The sequence below is a fragment of the Podarcis tiliguerta genome (genome assembly GCF_965153285.1).
Source record: "Podarcis tiliguerta genome assembly, chromosome: 16".
Taxonomy (NCBI): Eukaryota; Metazoa; Chordata; class Lepidosauria; order Squamata; family Lacertidae; genus Podarcis; species Podarcis tiliguerta.
The window spans coordinates 19,829,312-19,856,945 of NC_139549.1; the positions used below are offsets into that span (position 1 = coordinate 19,829,312).

A 27,634-nucleotide genomic window follows, 5' to 3' on the forward strand; every position below is an offset into this window, starting at 1 on the left:
TGCTTTCAAACTGCTAGGTTGGCAGGAGCAGGGACCAAGCAACGGGAGCTCACCCCATCACAGGGATTCGAACCGCCGACCTTCTGATCGGCAAATCCTAGGCTCTGTGGTTTAACCCACAGTGGCACCCGCATGCTTTTCCAATAAATAGAACCTAATAATTTATGGCATCTCCAGGTAGAGTTGGAAGAAACTCTGAAACACTGGGGAGCAACTGGCAATCATAGAGTTGTAGAGGTGGCAGGCACCGCGAGGGTCATCTATTCCAACCCTGGGCAATGCAGGAGTCTCTTGCCCAACATGGGGCTCAAACCCACAACCCTGAGATCAAGAGTCTCATGCTCTACTGACTGAGCTGTCAGGTCCATGTAGACAACACTGAGCTGGGTAGACGGATGGCCTGGCTCAGTATTGGACTGCTTCCTATGTTTCCGCCCATGATGGCGGAACCTATGACTCAAATCCCTGGCCATCAAGGGTAACAGTTTGGCCAGGAAAGATCTGTCCAAAGTCCTGGTCATGCGCTGCAGTCAGAAGGCATCAGGGAGCGGCTCCCAGATGGTCTGCAAAGAGGACAGCTCGAAGCACGTCTCTCCAGGATGCCGGAATGTGCAGCTTCAATAGGCTTGAACTAATGCGCAATGACGTGAATCGGGTCTGTGAGTCATTCTAGCAAAGGCTGCTCATACGGCAGGGGGGACGACCCACTTCCTCTGTGAGTAGCAGTCATGCCCCAGCCCCCGCCAGATGTCCACACCCTCCTTCTCCACAACACAGTGAACTAGTGGCTCTCTTCTAGTTCAGCTAGTCTGGCTTTCTCCCAGGGCTGCTAAACGCTTAATGCAGGAGTGAGGAACCACAGGTTGGGCACTTAGTGTGGCCCTCCATGCTTCTTTTTTTGGACCTCAGACCATTCCCAGTCAAATCCCTCCCTGGCCCCTAAGAAGGAAGCCAAGCCTTGTGAGGAACAGTTGAGGGAGTTGGGTGTGTTCACCTTGGAGAAGAGAAGACTGAGAGGTGATATGAGAGCCTTCTTCAAAGGCTGTCCTGTGGAAGATGACACAAACTTGTTTTCTGCTGCTCCAGAGGGTAGAAAAGAGATTCTAAATGTTAGGAAGAACTTTTTGGTAGTAAGGGCTGTTCAACAGTGAAACGGACTCCCTCAGCAGGTGGTGGACTCTCTTTCATTGGAGGCTTTTAAGCATAGGTTGGGTGGTCATCTGTCAGGGATGCTTTAGCTGAGATTCCTGCATTGGACTAGATGATCCTTGGGACTCCTTCCAACTCTACGATTCTAAAGAGATAGGCAGGAGATGACTGAAGGCAGACAGAGCTTGGTAGGACAGCTCCCCACTTGCTTTAATGAACCGTCCTCCTCTGCTTTAGCATTGCACTTGCAGAACTCAACTCAAGCGTGCATCCTTGGAGTAATTTTGGACTCACAGCTGTCCATGGAGGCGCAGGTCAATTCTGTGTCCAGGGTGGCTGTCCACCAGCTCCATCTGGTACACCAGCTGAGACCCTACTTACCCACAGACTGTCTCACCAGAGTTGTGCATACTCTAGTTAACTCCCACTTGGACTACTGCAACGCATTCCACATGGGGCTACCTTTGAGGGTGAAACTACAACTAATCCATAATGCGGCAGTTAGATTGGTGACTGGGAGTGGCCACCGAGACCATATAACACCTGAAAGACCTACATTGGCTCCCAGTACGTTTTCGAGCACAATTCAAATTGTTAGTGCTGACCTTTAAAGCCCTAAATGGCCTTGGCCCAGTATAGCGGAAGGAGCATCTCTACCCCCATCGTTCTGGCCGGACACTGAGGTCCAGCTCCGAGGGCCTTCTGGTGGTTCCCTCACTGTGAGAAGTGAGGTTACAGGGAACCAGGCAGAGGGCCTTCTTGGTAGTGGCGCCTTCCCTCTGGCATGCCCTCATGTCAGGTGTCAAGGAGATAAGCAACTATTTGACTTTTTGAAGACATCTGAAGTTCAGAGAAGTTTTTAATGTTTGATGTTTTATCGTGTTTCACATATTCTATTGGGAGCCGCCCAGAGTGGCTGAAGAAACCCAGCCAGATGGGTGGGGTATAAATAATAAATTCTTATTCTTATTCTTATAACAAGGAGGAGGATGGCGGCAAAGAACAGTGGAATTAGTTGGCTCCACCTCCATTGTCTTTAGCACCACCTGCTGTCAGGCTCCCTGAATCCCACCCTACCAGTATCCAGCAGCCACAACTGTCAAGAACCAAGTTGCAGCCTTGCCTGCCTGCTCTTTCCAGGGGGGATACAGTACGTCGCTTTTAGCTTGAGCTCAGTTTACTGGGTCGGAAGCTGCACACAGTTTGCCCTGCAAATTGCCCACCTGCTCAATGGGAAGGAAGAGAAGTAGAGCACTGACCCAGATCAGAAAGGCCCCTGCAGCCCCAGCGACTAATCTGGCTATTATTGGAGCAAGTCTCCGCTAAAGGGATTGTTGCTAAGAACGCCTCTTAAATGCACGAGGGATTATCCCACTTTTCAGGAACTATCCGGCACATTAGAGGGATTAAGCATTAGCCTATCAAGCACAGACAGTTGGAGCTCCCAAACGGTATGGCAGGCAGGCTGGATGCTCAATGCATACTTAGTCTTCCTTGAGGCAGCCGCCGCAGCCACATTCCTGCTCTGGTTGGGACACATTGCAGGATCATAGGAAGCTGCCATGTACAGTAAGTCAGATCATTCAGTCATCTAGCTCAATATTGCCTGCTCTGACCCACAGCAACCCTTCAGGCTTTCAGACAGGAATCCTGGTATGGAATTGGACCTGTAACCCTGGGGAACTACTGTCGGTTAGTGTTGGCAATACCGAACCAGATGGTCTGACTCAGTATAAAGCAGCTGACTAACTTCTTATGTTGGTAAAATGGGTGATATGCAAGAGTTGAATCTGAGAGAGGATTTCACATAGCAACAAGTTAAAGTCCTTTAGAGGTGCACTAGTGCTAGCAGGCTGGGACGTGGGTGGCGCTGTGGGCTAAACCATAGAGCCTAGGGCTTGCCGATCTGAAGGTCTGCGGTTCGAATCCCCGCAATGGGGTGAGCTCCCGTTGCTCGGTCCCTGCTCCTGCCAACCTAGCAGTTCGAAAGCACGTCAAAGTGCAAATATATAAATAGGTACCGCTCTGGTGGGAAGGTAAACAGCGTTTCCGTGTGCTGCTCTGGTTCGCCAGAAGTGGCTTAGTCATACTGGCCACATGACCCGGAAGCTGTATGCTGGCTCCCTCAGCCAATAAAGCGAGATGAGTGCCGCAACCCCAGAGTCGGCCACGACTGAACCTAATGGTCAGGGGTCCCTTTACCTTTACCTCAGTGCTAGCAGGATGGTTTGTGCAAAAGGAGATGCAGGAAGCAAGCATGGCTGGCAGGAGCCCAGATTCCTGTCACACCAATGCTTCCCCTTGCACAACTTGTTGCAGAAGAATCTTCTGCCTGCTAGCACAACTCTTGTGCTGGATTTTGTATTGCACAACAGCCCTTGCTGTGGCAGTCAGAGAACATTAAATCTGGGCCTGAATATGCAATTTTTGACAATGCAAAACAAAACAGAAACAAACAAACAAAAACAGAGCTCCTACTTCTTCCACAATGTAGATGCCATATTTTGGGCAGCTGATCTTGATGGACTTGGGTTCTTCAAATTGCTAGGCTGCAAAGACTCCTAATGCAGCTAGCTATATTTGCCCTGGCAGCCTTTAAGATTGAGAGTAAGATTTTTAATTGGGAGAGGGGTGGTGGTGGATCTAGGCATTGTTATGTTTGCCAAGTACTATTTTTAAACATATTGTTATGTTAGGGTTGCCATATGTCTGGACATAGCCGGGAATCTGCTGTCAAATCAACAACTTTGGTGTCCGGATTTTCACTTTTTGAAATATGGCAACCCTTATGTTATGTGCCACCCTAATGTCTGAGCGGTGAGAAACTCCATGGATTCTTGCGCTTATCCAGGGTTCTGTTTCTTTGGAATGAGGGTTAGTGGAGACTGTGATGTCTTTTAGGATATATGGTTTCATTTGCACATAAATATATCCAGGCTTTGCATACAATGGAGGGGCTCACAGAATTAACCCTCCAGTAGATCTTGCTTCCCCTTTAGGTTTGCAGGAGATCCCTGGAGTTCAGCACAGAGCAAACAGGTCTCTTTCTCTCCAGCTTCCAGGTAACACCAACTCTGGCCCTTGTTCTTTTACCTACCAGCCATAGCTCAGCATCCTCTGAGGTTAAACTTTGGACCTCTTGGAAGCTTGAAGGTTCCCAAACCTTCTCTGAGTTACTAACAACAGCTGTTTCTGCTATCACTGTTTTAGCAAACTCTACAGCATACCTTTTGGGTGGTTTACCCTTTGTGGCCCTTTCAGATCTGCGTACTATACCCAAGTCTTCCACGATAGGCTTCCCCTCTTTAGGAGAATGCTGGGCAGGCCACAGGCCTGGGCAGGCCGGGTCATCCTCTTATATACCTGCTGGGATTGACAAGGCATCTGACCCTCACCTGAATCTCATAGCTCTCCTGTAGCTGCCTCTGATTACTTATCATTTAACTCTTGGGGAAAATAATTAGCATCCCATGTCATGTGCATGGAAGTTTCTGAACCAATTAACCAACTAGAAGGATTACTGTTAATAGCACCAGTTTTCCCAAAACTTGATATTGCTGCATAGTTTTGATGAACTGCAAAAGCATTTTTAGTTTACTTTCTGTTGCCACCCCAGAACTTTTCTTTATTAGTGCCACTTTGTTTTGTACAATCCCTTGCAAATGAAGGAAAACAACTTTTCTGCTTGTATATGTTGATAATATAATTTTGGTCACTGAGGACAACAAGATTGTACAAAAGCAAGATTAGGTGCAGGCCTGGCCAGGACATAGGCATCCTGACTGTGACAAAGGTGACCTGTGTGCTTGCTTGCTTAACAGCTGTTGGGAACTTCAAGGTCCCTGCTCTCCCTTCTTATGGTCTTTGTACTGGGCCTGGAGACTCCAATAGAGAGCATTCCATGTCAAGAAGGAAGGCAAGTGGGCACTCTATCAAATGACAGGGCAGGAGTTACATGGAGCAGGGCCTTTTCACTGGTGGTGCCCATTGTATGCCTCGCTCTTCCCAGACCTGCTCTCTTTTGGCCTGTATTTTGGAGCTTTATAATTTAGGAAGACTTTGGATGAACTGGTTGACAAGTCTTATCAGTTGCTGGCATATGAGTGGATTTTATTTGCTGCTATTCTGGGCTTCTGGTGCACCAGGGCTTACACCAGTGTAACAGAGCTGGCCAGGATGCCAGAAGGGATACAATTTACGAGCTTTCTCCATTATCTGCACAGCAGGGGGTGTTCAGTCAACAGTGCAAAGGCTGAGCTGAAGCATTCCCTGCTGGTACCTGCTTTCAGCAATAGGGGTCGCTCTTTGATAGTACCCAGTTGGTTAGCTGTGAGATTCTAGAGCTCCCTATTGGTGGCTCTTAGGTAATTCACAAAATACAGAGTCCATTCATAAAACACAGTGTTTATTCATAAAGCTGTAACATAAATCTCCATTGCTACATATTGGGTGTATATTTCAGCGGTTGAACATACAAGTTTATGGCCATGCTGTAGTGTAGTGCTTATGTGACTGTGAATAAAAGGTGGCTGGGCTCATTGTCTCGGGGTTTGGGAGGGAAGAGGTGACAAAACTGATTTCCAATAAGTGCCCCCCTTTATTTCCATAAGAAGTCCTTGAGTCTGTACTCTGAATGGTGACACCAGGGACATGGAAGGTGCAGGGCTTTTGAATCCAACCCCTGCACAGTCTCACCAGGGCTGACCTTAAGGCAATTGGAGCAATTGGGCAATCCAGATGGATTTTATTTATATTTATAAGATTTTGCGGACTTTGGCTGTGAACTGGCGCCCTACCAAAAAATAATAATATAAAAATTCAATTGCACCCCACTGCTTCAAATTGGGCCCCACTGGCTAGCCCTGAGTCTATTAGTTGCTGGGCCTGAGTTGCCCTGCCCTTGCATGAAGTCTTGGGTTTACAATTTTGGGAGAGGGAAGACTGCGGCACTGGGAAGCAGGCAGACTGGCAAGGCCCCATAGACTCAGAGGCCCAAGTTGCCCTGCCCTCACATGAAGTATTGGGTTTGCAATTTTGGGAGAGGGGAGACTGCCCGCTGGGGAGCGGGAGGGCTGGTGAGGCCCTCTAGATTTAGAGGCCCTAGGCTTCAGCCTACTTAGCCTATACATAAATCCGGCACTGCCTGCGTCTTTGCTAACCCAAAGACTGCAATGAAATGTGATTTATTGTAGCCTAAGTATTTTCAGAGGGAATATTTGTTTAAAGGTGGACGAGGGCAGATGTAAATCTAATTAAGTTTTAACGTGCTTGGAGCAATCACCATTCTGCTTCACTCTGCTGGGAAAGATTAAGGAATTCTCTCCCAAACCTCTCTCTCTCCAACAGTGAGTTCCATAATGTAACTATGCACCGTGTGAAGAAGTCCTTTCCTTTATCTTTTAACCCTCAAGCAGGATCAGAAAACAAGGGAACTCTCCTCCTCACCTGTGGTTTCCAGCAACAGGTATTCCAAAACATGGCTGACTCTGACAGTGGAGATGGAGCATAGTCATTGTGGCTGGTAGCCAACAATAGCCTCCTCCTCCACAAATTTTGGGATTATAGCTCACCTGGTGGGGGGTGGGCACTTGCCCCCTTCCCTCCATGGATGTGTGTCTTTGTGCACATATAACCAGCCAAGCTCCAAAATGTCGTATTTAAAAAGCAGCTTATCCTAAAAAGTCCCATAGCGCCCTTCTAATCTCAAACACCTGGGATCTCCAGTCCACTTGTCATCCGTCCCAGCCCATTGTCTTCTTGGCGGAAGGGAAACTGATTGACAGGTTGAGCTCCCAGGCTCTGCCGTGCTCCTCGGCGACGCAGCAGCAGGGAGCGCAAGAGTGCTGGTTTTAATTGCTCACTTCCCCTCTTCCATTGCTGTGTGTCCAAGGCCATCCCACTGTCTGGGCAGGAGGCCTCCCTTGGGCCATGCTTGCTGACCACAGCAGCACTAATTGGATCTATAGCAGTAGGGGCTGAGAGGTGGCAGGGGCCGTGTCTGGGGTCTCCTCCAGAAGCCTTATGCAAAGCCTCCTCTCAGCTTCCTCCTGCAGCTCAGGAGATTCTCTTTCTGCTCCGGCTATTTTTGTGTTGCCCTTGGAGGCTCCAGCAATTGCCGGTGCTTTTTTAAAAACCTTCGAACAGAGGGGCGGGGGTGAGTGAGTAGTTGGTTGGGCAAAGGATGGACAAATTTCAGTTCTCCATGTTTTTTCATTTCCCCCATCTTATTCAGTTCTCACCACTTTCTCAGCAATTTGCAAAAAGCGCCCCCATCCTTAAGAAAATTCGTTGGTATTTTAGCGGACCCTTCTCTTAATAAACACATTGCTTTTTCATGCACTTTTGATGGATATGCACATTTTTGCAAGCATTTTCCCACTCGTTTAGTGCACTTTGTATGGTATTTTCGTGAATATATGCATTTTATGTACGCTTAACTCTGGCGCATGCATTTATGAACACATTGCTTGGTTGGGGAATGGCACTGCAAAGTTCAGAAGACTGCAAATTTCAGAGGATGACAGAAACAGAACCATGCACACCCCAGAGGACCCCCTCCCCTGCTTAAGAACATAAGAAGAGCCCCGCAGGATCAGGCCCAAAGCCAGTCTGGCCCAGCATCCTCCTCTTACAGCGGCCAACCAAACGTCTAAGGATGCAAGTAGGATGCAAACGCAACATGACTTCTCCACTTGAAATTCTCAGCAACTTCCTTATTTGAAAATCCCTCCAATGTTTGTTGATGGATTTCACAGATGACGTCCTGGAACGATGAGGGAGTTTGAAATCCATCCCTGCTCAGAATGCAACAGCTCTCAGGTTGCTTTGGCACGATGGACGCTCTGTTTCTGAAATAACAACGGAGCAGTGAGTCAACTGCTAATTCTAACTCTGACTTGGAAGCTCCCCATCTGGACAGGTTGCCCTGATATACTCTTCTTTTGCATTATATGAGAATAAGAGGCCTATAATGAGCTTCTTCAGATGCCACCCCTTCGGTTCCTGGCCTTCACACTCCTTTTGAAGAGGGTCAAGGATGATGTGGGCCTCACTGTGATTGAGCTCTGAGCTATCATGGTGAAATGAGTCCATGGAGGAGCTACCAGCCGTGATGGGTATGCTTTGCCTCCACAGTTGGAGGTAGCAATGCTTCTGAATGCCAGGTGCTGGAAACCACAGGAGGGGAGAGCGTTCTTCTACTCAAATCCTGCTGCTTGTGGGTTTTCTGCAGGCATAATAATAATAATAATAATAATAATAATAATAATAATTTATTTAATTATACCCTGCCCATCTGGCCATGTTTCCCCGGCCACTCTGGGAGGCTTCCAACAAAATATTAAAAATACATTAAAACTTCAGTCATTAAAAACTTCCCTAAACAGAGCTGCCTTCAGATGTCTTCTAAATGTCAGGTAGTTGTTTATTTCCTTGACATCTGATGGGTGGGCATTCCACAGAGCGGGCGCCACTACCAAGAAGGCCCTCTGCTTGCTTCCCTGTAACTCACTTCTTGCAGTGAGGGAACCGCCAGAAGGCCCTCAGCGCTGGACCTCAGTGTCTGGGCAGAATGATGGGGATATAAATAAGTTGTTGTTGTTGTTATTGTTATTGACATGAATATTTTTGGCCAGGCATCCAGAAGGACCACCCACAGAACTCACTGAGCTGATGCTCTTCTGACTGATCCAAGTTTGATGTTCCTTCACTGAGAAACAGAAATTCAGGAGATCTGTGAACATAAGTCAGTGCCCATGAACTTGTGGGTCAGGGAGAACTGGGGCATAAGGCACACCGGATCAAAATATGGCAGCTGGGGGCTTCAAATCAAATCAAAGAAGAGATGTAACTTGGGACAAACAAACATAGGGCTGCGTCCACTGCTAATCCTACTCAGAGTAGACCCCTTGACATGGATGCACTTGATTAACTTAGGATCATTCATTTTATTGGGTCTACTCTGTGTAGGACTAGCATGGGGGGACCTTTTTGTTATTTACTAGTAAAGATATTATTGTATGAAAGAGTTAAAACGTTCATAAATACAAATTTTTAAAAATCTGTTCTGATGGCAGACCATATTAGACCATGATGAACATGTCGGATCAAATCAGCTGATTATATAAACAAACCACCGGATCCCTTTTTTTTGGGAGAGGTGGTTTATATTGTTTTCATGCGTCATCGTTTTTTAAAAAATAATATGGCCAGGGCTCTTGAAAGTTGGAAGCAGTCCAGGGGGCTTTGAGGGGGGGCTGCTTATGTGCCTTAATTTGGGAGTTGGATCTCACATGTTAGGGGTGGGCCAGCTCCCTCCCTCTCTCCCCGAATTTGCCAGTCTGGTCCGAAGGCCAGACTTGGCTTTGCGTCACTGATCAGTCACCCTCCTGAAATACTGTACAGGTCAGTGGAACCTGAGAAGCTTATTCAGCTGATGCAGGTCAAGGTCCCCTGACAAGGATAAGGCAGCTGGCTCAGCAGAGCCAATCACAAGGTAAACCCCCACCCGCTCCAAAACACACACACGTAACACTGAGCGCTGGCCAACAGCGTCATGGGAGGGGATTCCAACCGAGCCACAGCTCTTGAGACCGGCCAATCGAAAGAGAAACAAGAAGCTACGAGAACCCGAGAAAGTGGCAAGGAGGAACGAGGATCACGGAAGGAGGCCACAGTGTCTCGGAGATCAGCGTGGGGAAGAAATTTGATTCCGCTCACATTTAAAGAGAGACAGTGTGGCGCAGTGGTTAGAGTGCCGGACCAGGAAGTAAAAAGAGCAGAGGAGATATTGGTTGTGCACAGACACAGTCTCTGAGGAGAGGTGGGGACTTAGGCAGCTGGGGGAAGGAGGGGAACATCAGTCCTCGCAACTGCCCTCATTGGGCCAAGACCTATGGGGAAATCTTTGCTGGGTTCACTAGGCCTGTGATGTTTTGGTTGCTTTGAATAAAAAGTTACTGTATTTTTCTGTGTATAACATGCCTCCCCACCCCCCGTGTATAAGATGCCCCCAATTTTTGGAGACTCGCAAATTAAGAAAATAAGGGGAAATTTCCCACAGTTTTCCAGCTTTTTTGGGGGGGGGGGTACCTAAAATCGCTCACCCGCCTGACCAACTCTGACAATAGCACACGCTGCCAAAGACAACAATAGACTGCTCGGTAAGGTAAAGGTACCCCTGACCATTAGGTCCAGTCGTAGCTGACTCTGGGGTTGCGGTGCTCATCTCGATTTATTGGCCAAGGGAGCCGGTGTACAGCTTCCGGGTCATGTGGCCAGCATGACTAAGCTGCTTCTGGTGAACCAGAGCAGCGCATGGAAACGCCGTTTAGCTTCCCGCCAGAGCGGTACCTATTTATCTGCTTGCACTTTGACGTGCTTTAGAACTGCTAGGTTGGCAGGAGCAGGGACCTAGCAACAGGAGCTCACCCCATCGCGGGGATTCAAACCGCCAACCTTCTGATCGGCAAGTCCTAGGCTCTGTGGTTTAACCCTCAGTGCCACCCGCGTCCCTAGACTGCCTGGTAGCTGCCATCAAACGCTAGTCGTTCGCCCAATTGCCACAGCGCCAGCCTATCGAGCAGCCCTTGCCACAGTCACCAATCGCCCACCCTATTGCTGCTGACAATCTCCTGCTCATGGCAGGAATTAATTGCCAGTCCATCCTCTGCACTATCTGTGTATAAGATGACCCCAACCTTTTTACATAATTTTTAAATTAAAAAAAAAAAACAAAATGGAAAAAATACAGTAATTGCTGATATCAGATACATGAAGTGTTATCATGAGTTGCGGCATATTGGACTGAAGGATTGTCAAAAGTGACCTTAGAGGGAATTGAAACGCAGGAAAGTACTACCAACCAATTATTACTTAAATGATAATTCACAAAACAGTTCATGATGACTTGGACATTCTGACACTGGTAGACCAACTAACACATATAACATGTCTCAGATCCTTTGTCCTGGTTCAATCCACAGTTGATGGAACTGAACCTCTCGAGGCGACACAGTCTCCCCTTGCTTCTAGGATGACCTCTTTAAGGCCACTTACAGGGTGCCGTGGAAGTTTCAAATGTCCCCCCATGAGCTTTTGAATATTGCCTTTCCTGCCATCAGATTTGTGTCCATTGATTCTTCTGCACAGAGACTGACCCTGCCTGTCCTATGTCGAATGCAGAAGGGCTTTGCTGGCAGATGGTGGCAGAGATCACACTGGAATATGAGCTGGTGAATGAGGCCCCTGATGTTGTGTGTGTGACGTTATGAGGTCCTGAAATATGGTTGCTAGAGTAAGACGCAAGGACAGAGTCAGCATCTGGGTCCCCGTCAGACCGCATTGCGTATCAACTGCCTGCTTATGTCCGAGCCTCTTGTGCATTGTTTGCTTCAATTTACTTTTAAAAGCCTGGCTAATTTTATGCAGAAATAAAATTCAAAAAATATATGTGATATATATACAGTTGTACCTCGGGTTAAGTACTTAATTTGTTCTGGAGGTCCGTTCTTAACCTGAAACTGTTCTTAACCTGAAGCACCACTTTAGCTAATGGGGCCTCTCGCTGCCGGTGCGCTGCTGGAGCACGATTTCTGTTCTCATCCTGAAGCGTATGTAACCCGAGGTTTTTATTATTGGTTGTTAGCTGCCCTTAGCCCGGCCTTGGCTGGGGAGGGCGGGGTATAAATAAAAATTATTATTATTATTATTAGGCAAAAGATTTCTGCATTTCAGGGAGCTGGACTAGATGGTCCTCGTGGTTCGTTCCAACTCTATAATTCTGTGATTGAGATTTTCAGAAAATGCCACCCCACTAGGTAGAGGAATCTCTCCCAACCCCTTTCTTGTAGGTGAGCACTCCATCAGGTCAGCACTGACCGACAAGTCTGACACTGCACAGTCTCCAAATTTAACTACCGTATTTTTTCATGTATAACACGCCCCCATGTTTTGGGGGACTCAAACTTAAGAAAATTGGGGGAGGTTGCCCAGAGTTGTTGAGCTTTTTAAAGGGCGGAATTGCCAAAAATTGTTCACCCATCTGACCATAAAGGCCAACTATCAGGTAATCCCTCGCAGGTGGAAGCCGGCAATCGCCCACCCAATTGCCGCAGCGACAGCAAATCAACAACACCCATTGTCGCGGCCACCAATAGCACAAACACGGCTAGTGGAAGCAACCAATCCCATGTCACCAATATGCACTGACCATGTATAAGAGCCCCCTCCCTTTTAAAACTTATTTTTGAAAGAAAAAACCCTCGTCTAATACATGGAAAAGTACGGTACCTCATTGGGCAAAAAGCACAAAAGGGTAGATTTCCCCCCTCTCGTTTCCAAACAGCAAAACTCAGATCCACCTTAACTGTCCTGCCTCTGCCAGATAATATATTGAGTGATTCCTACCTCCTCCCCTTGTTATCTTCAACACAACTGGTAACAAGCATGCTAAAGTGATCGCTCAAGAGGAGGAATTCAGGATATTTACTTAAGACGAGGCTTCTGTAAAGATTTAGCTGCGGGCATCTTTGTCTAATGATGGAGGGAGGCAAAGGGAACTGACACTAAGCAGGGACCAGTGTAGACCACGAACATATCACACAAGTGGAGGAATGAAGGGTATTTTCCCAGCGTTCAGGATCTTAGCTTTCTTGCTAGTTTGGTTTTATGTGTGTGTGTGTGTGGGGGGGATGTTTCTAGCCCTTGTGGCTGGGAAGAGGATAAATATTAGCTTTAAAAAAACAAAAAACCAGTCCTGAAGGGCTGCTGCTGGATTCTCCTATACAGTATACAGGCAACCTTCAATTTGTGCACATTTAGACATGTGTGACCGCACATGTGCATGCCATGTTCAGCACTGGAAGAGGGCAGAATGGTGTGTAGCAGGCTTACATGCGCTCCACCAACACATGTGATGACCCAGAACATAACCCCCAAGTGAATGAGTGGCTGCCTGTACACATAATTTGTTCAAGAACAGGCAACAGAGAGTAGGAGTCGATTATTGGAAATGGAGGAAACAGACTCCCCTAAGAATCTGTTGTGGGTATTTTTTTGCGGGAAGGGGACTGGAGCTTATTGAGGTTGCTGACTTATATCTGTTGCTTTTCTCAGAGTGGCCCAGAGTGGGCGTTGGCTGAGGACATACTGAGGTTGATATCCCGGATCATTACACAGAGTAATCCTGCTTAATGCCGGGTTCTAAAAGCGCTGTTGAAGCATCTGCCCCCTTCTCCTTCAAATGAAGAAGGCAGCGAGCGGCTGCTTCAAACAGCCCTTTTGAGAAGCGCTTTAAGGCAGTCTCTGTGCTCCCGTTTCAGCTGAAATGCAAGTGTGGGGACTGCCTTACAGCGCTTCTCAAAAGGGCTGTTTGAAGCAGTTTATGGGCTTATCCTGCGAGCAGCAAGGAGCACGGTGGGTCCAGATTGGGCCCTCTGGCACCACATGATGACTGTAGGACCAGTCTGGATTCCAAAAGGTCCTGGACCAGCTCAGCCCCTTCTCTGCCCCCTGAAAGCTTCATTCCAGGGTTTTCTGCCAGCGGTTCTGCAACAGGGTGCTCTGCACTAGGGGAGTGATGCTGTCATCACTCTGAAATCTAGAGGCAGGTGGGAGGCCACAGATGCTAGCAGTGCTGGGCGGTGGGACATGTCTGTCTATCCACACCCCACCTAACCCAACACAAAGTCACTTGAGATTGCTCTGTAAATCACATTGAGCAATTAATTCACTGCCCCATCTCTTTGGTTTACTCAGACTTCTTTTGCTGACCTATTTTACTCTCCCTCCTTCCCCGCAACAAATAGTTTCAGCAATCCAATTCTCAAGTTGTCCTGTATTTGATTTAGTCGGTGGCAAATTTGCTCAAGTGTTCCGGCAATTAGTAATGTTTGCTTTGCAAACAGAGAATTCCACACCCCCCCCCCTTGGATTTCCCCAGAACTGCCGAACTCAGGGGGAAGATTTGCAATCTTCAGGCTGCCTTCTGTGTTCAGACACAGGCAGGTCTGGAACATCAGCACACAAAACATCAAAGCAGTTGCCCCTGGGGATGCTTAATTTTTTTGCACGGGTGAGTCTACCCCAGGGAACCACAGGTGAAGTTGGGGGGTGGGGGAAGCCTTGTCAATCTTCTCCATTTAGAAATGGGTGCAGGATTACAGTCCCCAGGACATTTTACACATTTACATTTTTAAAATGAAACACACTGTCAGCAGTTAACTAAAATCAATAAGAATGCCCTAAAAATACAACCCAAAATTGGTCAAAAGGATAAATAAAAAGAAGCAAAAACAACTGACTACTTTTACTGAAAATGAAATCATTGCTTCACCTAATCTAGCAGCCTTAGGCTCCTGTAAATTTATTTGTTTAGAGAATTTGTACCCTTCTCCAGAGTGGCTTGCACACAACCAATTAAAAGGAAACAGTCCCTGCTTGCAGGTTGACAATATAAAAAACAACAACACCCCCCAAACAAAAAACACGACACACAAGGAAAAAGGGACAGGGAGGGAAGAGGAAGTAATTAAACTCAGGCGCCAATTTTAAAGCAGTTAATCGCATAATGACCATCTGGCACAGTTCAGTTAAACAGGACTGTAGGGAGTCAAGTTTACGAACATGTGCAAGCAGATCTGATAGGAGGGGTGTAACTATAGGCGTGGGCTTTTGCTACCACACCTTGCTTGTAGGCAAGGTGGGCATCTGGTTGGCCGCTGTAAAGAGTAGGCCTTTTTTGGCTTGATTCAGCAGAGGTCTTTAATGCTCACATCCGGTGCAAAGTGCTTAAATAATATCAATGTCGTTATTGATTTCCAGCATCAGGAGGCTGCCAAGGCAGTTGGAGGAGGCCTATTTACAGATCTGGCCCCTGGAATTGATGGCCCTGTAGCAAAGCGATGCATTTCTCGCCGCATGTGTATCCACAGAGACACAAACACACACAAATGCTCCCAGGTCACCGTCATGCCTTCAGGATGCATCAGTTTCTCCCGTGCGTTTAATCGCCATCATTTAGTGCGAGCGAACAATGAACCACCGTTTGAACCTTTTCGGAGCTGCATCCCAGGGAATAGACGGGGTGACTTTGCCTCTGCGCTCCTTGGCGCGGCAGGAGGCTTTTGTCCCCACCGCGAGCCTTTATTTCTTTGCTATAATCTCCCGAAGAAAAGCTTTTTTGCCATGTTGGGCGATATTATTCCAGAGTCAGCCTACTTTCACGAGTGAGATCAATGGCACCGTCAGCTGCATGCGATGCTTGTGAGGCCAGGGGAGAAGGACTTCGCCTACTGATGCTCCCCACATTGTGGTCACAGCCTCATGTTCCCCGAGATGCATAGGAGGAGAATGACCATCTCCAGAGGCCCTGAGCACTCCAAGCTGCTGGGATTTATATTTGACCTTAAAAACTCACATCTGGCTTCCAGAGGATCAGAGAAAGCATGGGTGAATCACAAGGGCTGGTCACTGCAAACACAGGGAAGCTGCTTTTTACTGAAGACTATTGGTCTATCTAGCTCTGTGCTGTCATGGAATCCCTAGGGACCCAAAGGCTCATCTAGTCCAACCCCCTGCAATGCAGGAATCTCAGCTAAAGCATCCCAGACAGATGGCCATCCAACCTCTGCTTAAAAACCTCCAAGGAGGGAGAGCCCACCACCTCCCGAGGGAGACCATTCTATTGTTGAACAGCTCTTACTGTCAGAAAGTTTTTCCAGATGTTTAGTTGGAATCTCCTTTCTTGCAACTTGAAGCCATTGGTTCGAGTCCTACCTTCCAGAGCAGGAGAAAACAAGCTGACACTGAATAGTGGCAACTCTCCAGCATTTCTGGCAGGGGTCTCCCCCAGCCCTACCTAGAAATGCCAGGGACTGAACCTGGAGACCTCTGCATGCAAAACTTGTTCTCTCTCCTACTGAGTTAATACACTTCCCCTAATAAGTTTCTAGTCCTCATGGTTCTGAATTAAAAGCAGATTTAAATAGGAACATGGGAAGCTGCCTTATACCAAGTCAAACTCTTGCTCTATATATCTCAGGATTGTCTACATTGGCATTGCCTGTCCATCCTGGAGAAGCTGAGGACTGAACCTGAGACCTTCTGCATGCAAGCCAGGTGTCCTAACAACTGAGCTTCGCTGCTTCCCACGACACACAGGGATATAGGAGGTTGCCTTATCATCAGACCCCGTCTAGCTCAGTGTTGTCTACACTGCCTGGCAGCAGCTCTCCAAACTTTTAAGCAAGGGTCTCTCTCCTCCGTTCCTACCTGGAGATGGTGAGGATTGAACCTGAAACCTTCTGCATGCAAGGCAGATGTTCTACCACTGAGCCATGGCCCTGACCTGTGCATAACATGGTGCTGAATTCTCTGTGATCCTACGATGCTTATACTGTATATCTCTTATAAACTGAAATGCATCTCCCTGGTGTCCTCTGCAGATGCTTTAACCACTGTGCTGAGGCCCTTCTGTCCGATACAGGGCTTGAACCTGCAACCTTGGCATGATCAGCACCATGCTCAAACCAACTGAGCTATCCAGGCTGCCTTCAAGCATGGAGTCCTGCGCTGCAAGCCTATGCATGTCTGCCAAGAAGGTAGCTGCACACTTGAGTTTAGCTGAGCTGGCTCACCGGTGTGCATAGGATCGCAGCCCAACCTTCTAAAACAGGCAGAGGCAAACTCGGCCCTCCAGATGTTTTGGGACTATAACTCCCATCATCCCTAGCTAACAGGACCAGTGGTCAGGGATGATGGGAGGAGTTGTTCCAAAACATCTGGAGGGTCAAGTTTGTCTATGCTTGTTCTAAAAACTGGCTAAAAAGCAGAGGGGGGTTTGCAGTAGTAGTAGTAGTAGTAGTAGTAAAGGTAAAGCCTATTGTAGAGGTGAATTTAGGGCAGCATGGCTGGTTCCACCACACAGGCCACCAAGAGTTGGAAAGGACCCAGAGAATCATCTAGCCAACCCCCTCGAAATGCAGGAATAAGCAACTGTCCCATACGAGGATCAAACCTGCAACCTTGGTGTTATCAGCACCACATTCTAACCAACAGAGCTATTCAGAATCCTGCTTGGGGGAAGAGGCATGCCAAGCCTCCCTTGCACCCTTGGACAAGGAGATGTTGGCCACCCAGAGAAGCAGCTTGTAGCCACTCTGAACCAGAGGGGTGTGATTTGTGTGCCCTTGGCAGCGGCAAACTAGCCAACCCCTAGGTACAGCCCTCCTTTGGGGAGTACCACAGACATCTGCACTACATGAACTTTGGGCCTGATCCAGCAGCAAGCTCTTCTTTTTTCTTATCTATCCCTTTTGAAACCTTGAACAGCAGACGAAGCAACTTGGGGGGTGGGGGCTGGTCCGGATCAAGCCTCTGGTGCTGAGGTTGTGCAGGGAGGGGTTAACACCTACATCTACGATGACCCTCCCTCCACCAATTTGACACTGAAGAGAAGATCCAATTAGAGTCCAGCAGGTGAAAGTCAAAAGGCTGGGGTTACATTCCAGGCCTGTCCAACTCAAGAGGAGACCCGTTGAAATGAATGGACCTGCTAGCCACAGCCATTCACTCTAAAGACTCTGCGCTGAGTAGGATTAATACTGAAGCATCCCGCGGAGCTGCCTGTAGGGAATGACACGCACGCGCGCCCTACTCTGAGTGGGACTAACATTTGATGCACATCCCACGGAGTCGGGCCACCTGTTGGATTCCGGGCTGAGAGACGGAGCAGGCGGCCTGGGCAGAGTCCGACCCTTAACTACCGCCACTACCCCCCTTCCTTAAAAAGGTTCGCTAGGCTCGCCGCCGGTTCTCGCGCGCCGAGCCTCTCCGCGCAGCCGTCGGACTCCAGCGCCCTCCAACGAGCGCCCCGGGCGGAAAGGTCACGCCGCCTCTCCTGGGAAGCGCGAGAAGAAGCCGCCCGCCGAGGCCGAGGCCGCGAGAGGGCAAAGGAAGGGGGAGGCGTCGGCAGCCAACGGAGAGAAGCGGCGGTAAAGGCGCTCTGCCGTGCGCAAAGGCTCGCCGTCGGGGGGAGCGAGAGAGCGCACAGCCTTCGGGGCTTGCGCGCTTCCCGCCGCCCTTGCGGGCGACCTGCCGTCGGAGCGAGAGGAGAGAGGCAGACAGACGGGAGCCAGGCAGGCGAGTGACTGGGGGCGGGGGAAGGGGGCTGGCTCGAGGGGAGGCGAGGCGCAGGGGTGGCTCAGGGGTAGGGGAGAGGAAGGGACGGATTCTTGGCCCCGCGACAGCCCCGGCGCCTGCCTCCTTCCCTCCTCCGAGGGGGCGTCCCCTCTCCTCTACCCCTCCAGCTTCCTGCGCGGGGAGGGCGGTCGGGGATCTCCTCCTTTCTCTCGACGGGAAGCTGCGCAGAGGTGCCGCCGCCGGTCGGGCTAGCGGCTTTCCAAATATAGCACGTGCGCCTCGCGCGAAAGGGAAAGTGTTTGCGTGGGGGTGAGGGGGTTGCGATTGCACGCCCCCTTTCGCTCCTAGGTCCGAGGATCTCGACCGTCGACTCGGAATTTGAGGTGGGGGTGGGAGGAGGACGGGGGAAGGGGCAGAGAGCTGTCTGCGTGCGCGCTGGCTTCCCATAGCAACCCAGCTTCGAACGCCCCCCACATCATTCCTCGCTTTTTCCCGGGGGGGGGGCAGGATCAAATATTGCTAAATTGTCTGAGAGAAGGGGGCGGGAAGCTTTTATCCCCCGCTTCTAAATGGCCCAGTAAAAGATTATTTTTGTGAGGGGTGGGATTTGGGTTCCTGAACCTTCCTGGTTATGGATTTAGTTTGCAAAGGGGGGGGGGGGCTTGCGTTAAATCCACGTCTGCAGTGCTATATGGCTGCTGGTTTCTAAGGCTGTGTGCAAACTATGAAGCATAATAGAATCACATTTCTTTTGCGCTCTCAAAGAATTGTGGGTGCTGTGGTTTGCTAAAGGTTGCTGGGGATTAGAACTCCGTGAGGGGGAAACTACAGTGCCCAGAATTCTTTGAGGGGCTTTGATGTGCTTTGAATGTGCTCTTAAAAGTATAAGGTAAAGATAAAGGACCCCTGGATGGTCAAGTTCAGTCAAAGGCAACTATGAGGTTGCAGCACTCATCTCGCTTTCAGGCCAATGGAGCCAACGTTTGTCCACAAACAATTTTCTGGGACATGTGGCCAGCATGACTAAACCACTCCTGGTGGAATGGAACACCGTGATGGAAACCAGAGCGCACAGACACGCCGTTTACTTTCCCGCCTCAGTGGTACCTATTTATCTACTTGCACTGGCGTGCTTTCGAACTGCTAGGTTGGCAGAAGCTAGGAAAGAGCGACGGGAGCTCACCCCATTGCGGGGATTCAAACTGCTGACCTTCTGATTGGCAAGCCCAAGAGGTTCAGTGGTTTAGACCACAGCGCCACCCACGTCCCCTCTCTTAAAAGTATAGTGTGCAGATAGTGTGGGAGCACAATTTCTGGATCAAAGGATGCTCCATTCTGTCTTGGGAGTTTTTCTCTTTTAGGGAGCCCGTAGCAAAGGTGTGTCCCTCCGTTGGTGTCCCATGTGTGTGTCCTCCCCCTCCCCACAGGGCTGGATGTGAGGATCTGGACATCTCTGACTGGCGCAGGCCATGTCTCCCACCAGTCCTGCTCTGTGCCCTCTTGAGGATTTTATTTTTCCTGCCTGCAATTTGCTGGAAAGGCCTCGGCTTCTGTGGCAGTGGCTGACTTCTGTGCATGTTATTCACAGCGCAGCCGTATGCATGTTTACTCAGGAGTAAGCCCATGGTCAATATGATGAAGTCCAATGTCAGCATGTGCCCGTTGGATCATCTCACGGAATATGGCTAAAACTGCAGCCCCGCACACCGGAGATGGGGAACCCTTTCCAGTCTGAGGGCCACATTCCTTTCTGAGTGACCTTTACGGGGCCACATGCTGATGGCCGGAGGGGATGTGTGTCCAGGTGGGCGGAGCAACAAATGTAAGCTGTACCTTTCTGGGTTGGGCTAGTTTCTACACACCCTTGCGTCCCCTCTTTATCCCCCATAAAGGCAAGTGGGAGTCGTCGTCAGAGTTCAAGGACACATTCCAACCAGGCAAAAATACTCAGGGGTGTGGCTTGTGGAGAGGGGTGTGGCCGGTGAGGAGGGGGCGTGGTCCAGGGAGTGTATTGCAGGCCAGATAGGGTGAGTGTACAGAGCCAGTTTGGTGCAGCAGTTAGAGCAGGGTTTCCCAAACTTTGGCCTCCAGCTGTTTTTTTGGACTACAGCTCCCATGATCCCTAGGTAGCAGGACCAGTGGTTGGGGATGATGGGAATTGTAGTCCAAAAACAGCTGGAGACCCAAGTTTGGGAAACCCTGGCTTAGTGTTGGAGCAGGACCTGGGAGGCCAGGGTTTGAATCCCCACAGAGCCATGAAGCTCACTGGCTGACTTCAGACCTGTCACTGCCTCTCTCAGCCTAACCTACCTCACAGGGTTGTTGTAGGGATAAAAGGGGGAGCAGGAGAACAATGTACACCACCTTGAGCTCGCTGGAGAAAAAGGTGGGGTTGTATTTGCCTGGAAAACAAGCTTTATGAGGAACAGCTGAGGGAGCTGGTTCTGCTTAGCTTGGGGAAGAGGACTGAGAAGACGGATATTATGGCCATCTTCAAATATCTGAAGGGCTGTCACATGGAAGATGGAGCAAGCTTGTTTTTCTGCTGCTCCGGAACCATTGGATTCAAATGACAGAAAAGGAGATTCCAACTAAATGTTAGGAAGAAGTTTCTGATGGTAAGAGCTGTTCTACAGTGGAATGAGCCACCATGGAAGGTGGTGGTCTCTCCTTCATCATGGGCGAAATGAGGCTTTATTTTGCCGGGTCAAGGACCCAATTTGGCACCCCTCCTTTACATTTACATACACACACAGGCTGGGAGCCTCAATGGCGTCCTCTGGAGCCTTCACCCAGGGCAACCCCCCCCCCCCATCCCATAGCTACAGCACTGACTTCACTGGTGGTTTTTTAAAAAACACAGGTTGGGTGGCCAATTGTCAGGGATTATTTGGTTGTGATTCCTGCATTGTGGGGGTTGGACTAGATGAGCCTTGGGACCCCATCCCATTCTACAGTTCCATGAAATGCAGGGAATACATAGGAAAGATAAACAGGGCTGCCTTGGGTTCTTGAGATTCCCCACACTGCTATAAGCCTGATCCTTTTGTTCTGCAAACCATAGGAAGCCTCTGTGCCCTATCTCTTAGTTTTTCTTCTCTACAGGAAAAGGTGGGGCCCCTGATCTCTCTCTGTGAATGCGGCCTATGCAGGCAGTGGGTGACTTACCCTTTCCTACCTTGTGTACTCAAAATGCTTGAGCCTTCCTAGCAGGGGGTGTGGTTTCCATTTCTATAGATTCCCCCGGGGACTTTAGAGACCTCTTTTTTTTGCTGGTGGGATTAAAACCCGCCTAGTGGGGGTGTTGTTGTTAAGGAGAGAGAGAGTGACTCTTAGGCAGGGGGAAAGGAACAGCTGTGATTCACATCAGGAGCAACGTGGTTTGCTGAGAAACAAGCAAAGTAGCAGCAGCAACGGGAGGTCGTGGGAGGAGAACTGGTTGTAATGTAAAGGACGGGTAGCTCAGGCGGTAGAGCACGAGACTCTTAATCCCGGGGTCCCGGGTTTGAGCCCCACATTTGGTGAAAAAAATCTGCATTGCAAGGGGCTGGACTCGATGACCTTTGTGGTACTTTCCAACTCTACAAGTCTGCGATTCTGTGAGGCAGAGGCGGGTCTGGGCGATCTTGTGTTTCCAACCTACACTTAACACAGGGATGCCCAACTTGGGGGGCTGTTCGTTCTCCCCCCAGGCAAAGAAATGATTGAAGGGATGGAATAACACCCCTGCAAGGAAGGGCCGAAGCATTTGGGACTTCTTAGAGAAATGGAGACAAGATAGAATTTTTTTTTAATGATGGAGAAAGCGGAAAGAGAAAAGTTTGTTCCCTCCCTCTCTCCTAACATGAGAACTCATGGTCAGTTGAACGTTGGGAGCAGAGCTTTCCAAACTTTTCATGTTGTTGACACACTTTTTAAACGTGCATCATTTCACGATGCAGTTTTACTAGCAAGCGGGAGGTTAAAGGGGTAAAGGGGACCCCTGACCATTAGGTCCAGTCGTGGCCGACTCTGGGGTTGCGGCGCTCATCTCGCTTTATTGGCCGAGGGAGCCGGCGTACAGCTTCCGGGTCATGTGGCCAGCATGACTAAGCCGCTTCTGGCGAACCAGAGCAGCGCACGGAAACACCGTTTACCTTCCTGCCGGAGTGGTACCTATTTATCTACTTGCACTTTGACGTGCTTTCAAACTGCTAGGTTGGCAGGAGCAGGGACCGAGCAACGGGATCTCACCCCGTTGCGAGGATTCGAACCGCCGACCTTCTGGTCGGCAAGTCCTAGGCTCTGTGGTTATCTAACCCTTTTCCAGACCGGGAAGGAGCACACCTGCACACTGCAGCCGACACACTAATGTGTCACGGCACACAGTTTGGAAAGCTCTGGTTGGGAGAGTCAGGATAGAAAGGACTTTTTTGTGCAGTGCACAGTGGAACTCTCTGCCACTGGATGGCCACTAACCTGGATGTCTTAAAAAGGAGATAAGACAAACCCATGGAGGATGAGGCTGCCCATGGCTACTAGGCATGGTGGGCATGCTTTACCTTCGCTGTCAAAGGCAGTATGTCTCTGAAAACCAGTTGCTGGGAATTGCAGGGGACGTAACCGGCTGTGTTCTTAGATAAATAAGGTATACTATTCATTGTATCAAATTTCAACAGAAGTAACTCATAAGGTTCAACAAATGAACAAAGCAGAAGACCCAGTGGATCAGATCATTCTCTAGTCAGTTTGTGCTTGTCCACATAACCCTACTTTGTAACAGTTGCTGCTTACCACAGCTACTACTATGCCATAAGATCCACTGTCTTGTAATATCACATATGGTATGTACAGTTATTTATTGTTTGGTATTATTGTTGCTGTAAGATGTGAGATCATGATGTGAGATATTTATTTGCATTACTTAGTGCTTTAACTACTGATGAAGCCCAGGACGGCGAAACAAGGCCAATATTCCGGAAATCCTTGTCTAGACTCCTTGAAAAGATTTTGTGGAACTGTAACAATCTTTCATGTGGATTGTTTGGACTTTATGAACAGACAGGTGGAATAGACACCATTACATGGATGGACCTTATGCATGAACTGACGTGTGTTTATTGAGGATGCTTTCGTGACCATAGGTTTGTTTGTTGTTGTTTTGGGAATTGCAGGGGGGCAGAATGCTGTTGTGCTCAGGTCTGTTCAGCCACTCTGAGAACAGGATGCTGGACTCAGTGGGCCATTGGCCTGATGCGTTGGGCTGTGTATGTACCAGTAGATACGTGAGAAGCCAAGTTAAACCTCATGTTGTAACTAAGCATCCTCTGCCTCTGCTCCATGCTGTCACTTAGCTCCTCTCCAGCTTTGCACCTGGACCTGCCTCCTACAATTTATCAGTTTTGCTTAGGAGCTTCAAATGCCTCCTCAAAGCCCACCTTTTGGTGCACCATCAGGGATGGGGAATGTGGGCTGATATTTCAGGTGGGGAATCCGCTTCCTGCCAGGGCCTGTGTTCCATCAGGCATTCCATCTGGGGCCAGGCTGCGTGCCTGTGCTTGGTGGGGCTGGGGCAAGAAACAAAGAGGAAGGACCATAACTCATTTGACAGATGTGTAGAAGATCCCAGGTTCAATTCCCGGCGTCTCCAGATAGGGCTGGGAATGTCCCCTGCCTGGAGAGTCGCTGCTGGTCAGTGTAGACAATACTGGCCTAGATGGGCTAATATAAGGCAGATTTCTCTGTTCTATGCTCCTGATTGATGCGCAGGGTGTGCTTCCTTTCTCTGTTTAAATTGCTGGTCTTTAAAGCCTAAATGGCCTGGATTCAGGGTCTCGGGGGCTGGTTGCTGGTCTCATTGCATTATCTGGGTTTGGCACCTCTTTTCATAGGTGATCCATTTGCCATAGTTCTGAACCAGCAGAGGAAAATGCTGGCTTCTTTAAAGATGCTGGTTTCTTTAAAGATGCTGAAGATTTCTTTTAAAGCACCTGGGTATGAGAAAGAGACAGTGATATTTTTATTTATTTTTTTGAGCGGGGGGCGTCTTTGTCATTGGACCATAGCTCAATGAGAGAACACCTGTTTTGCACGCTGAACGTCCCAGTTTCATTCGCCGGCATCTCTAGGTAGGATAGAGAGAGACCCCGGAGGTTGTGGACTCTCCTTCCTTGGAGGTTTTTAAGCAGAGGTTGAATGGCCATCTGTCACAGATGCTTTAGCTTAGATTCCTTCATTGCAGGGGTTGAACTAGATGACCCGTGGGGTCCCTTTCAACTATGATTCCTGACTTAAAACCTGGAGTGCCACTGCTAGCCAGTCTAGACAATACTGAGCTAGATGGACCAAGGATCTGACTTGGTATAAGGCACCTTCCTATGTTCCTATTTAAACCTGCCTTTAATTCAGAACGGTGAGGACTAGCAACTTCATTTTTAGGGAAGGAGTCATAACTAAGTGGGAGAGAACCTGCTTTGCATGCAGAAGTTCAATCCTTGGCTTCTCCAGGAAAGTCTAGGAATGCCCCCCCTCCTTAAACCATGGGGTGCAGCTGCCAGTCAGTGCTGGTAACAGAGCTAGATGGACCAAACCTCCAGCTTGATATCAGGCTGATTCTGTGTTTCTAAAAGTGAGTGCCCTCCCTTCTTTCTTCCCCTCTCTCTTTTCTGCCACCCCTTTCCCCCTCTTGCTATCCGCAGGCGGGCTGGACCTCATGCGCAGGTCCCCCCGCTCTGCATATTAAATACGATTGTGATAATTGCAGGCAAGGTTCCCAGCACTGGTCCAGCTGTCTGGTTTCCAAAATCCAAATGGTCCCAAGATGCAGGCATCCAGATGTCTTGCTGGTGCTGCTTCTCATGTTCTTCATCCCTGGATGCCAGAGATGCTGTCCGAGGGACATGCCTGCACACAGCCAGCCGGTGCGCCTTTTTTGAGAGCTGTCGACAGGGCGGGGTGTGATATTGGTGTGAGGATCACTGCTGGCTCTGCAAAGTGGAATCGCTGCTTTTCAGATCTCTGAGGGTGGGCTGTAGGAGAGTTTGCCTGTGGAATGAGGAATGGGGAATTCCATCCAAAAACAGGCGGTTCTCCTTTGTTCCGCATATTTCGGGGAGTCTCCGGGGCCCTCCCACTCTTTCTCCAGAGAAGCATTGATCATGCTGCTCAGTGGTAGAGCCATCTGCCTTGCATGCAGAAGGTTCCTGTTCCAATCTCCAGGTAGGGCTGGAAATTTATCTGAAGAGCAATGCTAAGCTGGTTGGACTCTGCATAAGGCAAGCTTCCTGTGTACTTGTGATGTCTCTGCCAGGGTAGATAAGGTTGAACACATTGATGGTCTTTTAGGGTGGTGTCCTTGTGGCTGTCCAATGTAGTGCTTAGAGCAGCCTTTCTCAACCTGTGGGTCCCCAGATGTTGTTGAACTACAACTCCCATCACCCCTAGCTGGCAAGGCCAGAGCTCAGGGATGACGGGAGTTGCAGTCCAACAACATCTGGGGACCCACAGGTCGAGAACATCTGGCTTAGAGAGACCTGCAAAAATTTAGGAATGGAGGAGGGTGCCTTAAGCTGAATCAGTCCATTGGTCCATCTAGATTAGCATTGTCTACATCAGGGTTTCCCAAATTTAGGTCTCCAGCTGCTGTTGGATGACAATTCAGGGAGGATGGGAGTTGTAGTTCAAAAACAGCTGGAGACCCCTGTTTGGGAAACCCTGGCCTACCCTAACTGGCAGTGGCTCTCCAGGGTTTCAGGCAGGGGGCTTTCCGAGTCCTACCGGGAGATGCCATTGGGGATGGAAGCAGGGACCTAAAATCTGATTCAAAGCTAGATCTGTCAGTCCCAAGACTTCTCTCCCTCCCCCTCCCTGGCATTTTCCATATATGGCAGGCTTGGGCAGAAGGTTTGGCAAGCGTGTTGCCTGTGGTGTTTTTTTCGACCTCCGAATCTCCACTGCTGGGACTTCAATCGCCTGTGAACCGGACTGTGACAGTACGTGGAGCCTCCTTATTCAGGAGCAGTTAATGGAAGACTGATCCAGAAGGGCGAATGGGGCACTGCCCCACCAGCATCAGTGTGCCCTCCAGCCAGCTCTCACCGGCATACCTTTTTCCTTCAACCAGCCTAGTGGTTGGCACAGCCTGCTAACTTCCTCCTCCTCCTCCTGAGTCTCTGTGTTGCTCTGGTAGAACTCAGCAGGGAGGAAGGCGAGGGACAAGGCTGGAATTAGTTCTCTCTGTCGCCACCTACTGTGGGCCTCCCTGCCAGTCCCAGTGCGCGACAGCCGCCACTGGAGGCAAGGCTGTGGATTTCATTTGACTTGATTTGAAGCGACTTCCTAAATAAGCAGCCATTGGCATGGAAAGGGAAATAACCGCGGTCTGGCCTGCAGAGCACGTGGGGCTTAGTTAAAAATTAAAACGACGCCCCTGGCATTCCCTAGGAATTCTCCGAGAGCTCCATCGCGCTATAGGCTCGGATAGCCAATACCGTTGGCTTCAGGCATCTTCACACTTAGTCTCTTAAGAGCGCACTCGGCAAAGAGGCATAAAAGCGTGCGGGGGAAACAGAGGTCTTTAAGAACCTGCATATCACACAGAAACAATGGGTTTCGTGGTGGGTAAGGCTCTGAATGGTTGCTGGCCACATACGCTGTACTCTGGCCCCACAGTCAGAGGCAGCGACGCTTCTGAATGCTAGAAATGTCAGGAAGGGAGAGGGAGTCTTGTGCTTGGATCCTACTTGAGAGATTTCCTTGGTGGCCACTGTGAAAACAGGATTCTGGACTAGAGCGGCAATCAGCCTGATCTACTAGGGCTCTTATGTCCATAATTCAGAAGTTTTCAACCTTTTTTGAGTCCACAGCTCCCATGACCAACTACATTCTTTCTGCTGTTCCCCTGTAGGGAAACATGCTCTGAGCCTCAGAAGCCCAGTTATATCACCCATTGCCTGCAGAGCCAGCAGCTCCTCACCCTTTTTCAAACACCCTCTTTTGTGGAGCGTTCCCTCAAGCCTCCTCTCCTCTTCCCTCCTCACCTTAGGAGTCCTCCCCTGGTCTCTGAGATGCCCCCAGCCCCCTAAAAAGAGGGGCCTCCTCAAACTGCCCCACACGGACCTGGGAAGAGGATGCCCCCAGCCTTAGTGGCCCAATGGAGACTGGCCAAAGCCAGCCCCTTACTCACCTGACTATCATTCAAGGCACCCCAGGGTGCCACGGCACACTGGTTGAAAGCCACTGCCTTAATGGGTTGTATCTCATGTTCGTCCTGCTCAGAGTGGACCCATTGAAATCACTGGGCACAACAAAGTTGGGTCCATCCATTTCAAAGAGCTCTACTCTGAGTAGGACTTGGATGGTCACCCCT

The 27,634-nt window shown here is 49.3% G+C and overlaps 1 protein-coding gene across 2 annotated transcripts in view; it reads left to right on the forward strand.

Annotated features, from left to right (window-relative positions):
* Positions 1 to 17,976: 17,976 nt before the first annotated feature.
* Positions 17,977 to 27,634, forward strand: part of NOS1 (nitric oxide synthase 1) — a gene marked incomplete at its 3' end in the record, with an annotated part of 178,291 nt that continues 168,633 nt past the window's right edge. The window contains exon 1 of one of the 2 annotated variants that reach the window (XM_083417445.1): positions 17,977 to 18,288. The remainder of the gene's footprint in view (positions 18,289 to 27,634) is intronic. The other variant, XM_083417446.1, reaches the window with a different exon arrangement.